Genomic DNA, 1,597 nt, shown 5'->3' with positions numbered 1-1,597 from the left:
GCCCCCCCCAGCAGGAATCGGGGCCCCACAGCCAGCGATCCAAAACCGCAGACCTGATTTTTAGCAGTGATTAAAAAATTACGACCGCCAACGCATTAGCAGCTACATTCATGAATCCCGGCAGGTAAAAATACATATTTTGTCTCCTTTCCAACCATTAACTACCCAATGATACAAATATAATTACCTCCTTAGCAAGTAATGACAGTGTCGTGTGCGTAAACATCCTACAGTACGTTTCCACTCCTTTTTCCCCGCAGAGCTGGAGGTTTCCCGGCCGGAGCAGCCAGCCCAATGCGGTGCAGGTTTGTGCGTTTAGAGCGTTACTGGAACGTGACAGTGAGTGCCACCAATGCAACAGGCTATAAATCTCTTCCTTCAGCATTTCCCCCCCCCCCCCTTTTTTTTTTCTGGCTTAATTTTAAGCACTGTAACATTTAAAGCCAAAGAAAAGACGGCGCTGCTCTTGCAGGAGGCTGCAGCAAACCCGGTGGGAACAGCCCGAGGAACAAAACTAATAAAACTCAGTTTCTCACCCACGGAAATTCCTCCCTCCATGGTGCAATTGCTTTAGGTCAACACACGCTTCTGCTCCACATAAATCCTAGAGGTTTAGGATTAGAGCTTGGGCCTTTGCCATGGACGTCTCCGCCTCAGCTTTATCAAATTAAAGCTCTGGGAGCGTTTAAAACAACTGGGTTTGAACCCAAAATCCCCAGGTAAACCTCAGGGCTTCATAGCCAGGTTGCCAATGCTTCTCAAGCACAGATCCCTGCTGTGGCTATGGGCAACGTTTATTTCCACATGTAAAATAATCAACCCAGCTCCCAGAAGTTGCTCACATAAATCCTGGAGTGACTGGAAAGAGCAGGACCAGCACAGCCTCCTGCTTGGCACCTAAATGCTCCTTTCTTCACCCAACCTGAGGGCTTTGCCCTTATTGCAGGAGCAGGGGGAGTGGGGTAAAATGGAGTTGGGCAAAACACAAGTCAAGACTCGTGGGAGAAAGCTGTAAATTTGGGGGTCTGGTGGGGATTTAAGTAAGGCGCAGCCATCACACGAGCCACGCCACAGGGGAGTTCCACCGTCTGGGCACTAAATCCTAAAGCAGCTTAAACGCTATGAACAGCAGCATTATGCATCAGTAACATTCACAGCTTATCTATAGGCAAGTCTGAAAAACTTCTTGCGGACCCAGAATTTGGCAGATTAAAGAGACAACTGGCAAAAATCATGTGCTTCTTGCAAATCCTGCACGCACAGCCCCGCTGCTCCCAGGCACCGAGCAAAGCAGTGCTCTGATTTTTTTCCTGTTGTAATATAGAAATGGGTCCATAAAACTCAGGACAAAAAAACAAATCAGTGAGAGGATGAGGGCTTAGGCCAGGGTGCAAAGCTAAAGCCGGACTTGAGGTCAGATTCAACAGCACTGGTAGCTACGCTGTTCCCAGCGTAGGAGCTTTTATTCCCTTCTGCCCCCCACAGGAGATGTCCTGCAGGATTTGCTGACCTGGGTTGTACCATCTGCAAAAGCCTTCCCAGAGCAAAGGAGCCGGCTCGGATCGGGAGATTCAAACCAGCGGTGGTGAACGCAAAG

General features: G+C 49.0%; 1 protein-coding gene across 1 annotated transcript in view; it reads right to left on the bottom strand.

The window, feature by feature from the left end:
- PFKFB2 (6-phosphofructo-2-kinase/fructose-2,6-biphosphatase 2) overlaps window positions 1-1,597 on the bottom strand; it is a 19,164-nt gene that overhangs the window by 3,695 nt on the left and 13,872 nt on the right. The gene's annotated exons all lie outside the window — the stretch shown is intronic.

This window comes from Egretta garzetta, unplaced genomic scaffold (assembly GCF_000687185.1).
Source record: "Egretta garzetta isolate BGI_Z169 unplaced genomic scaffold, ASM68718v1 scaffold640, whole genome shotgun sequence".
NCBI lineage: Eukaryota > Metazoa > Chordata > Aves > Pelecaniformes > Ardeidae > Egretta > Egretta garzetta.
The sequence above is the reverse complement of the archived record's forward strand: the minus strand, read 5'-3'. Positions and strand labels throughout refer to the sequence as shown.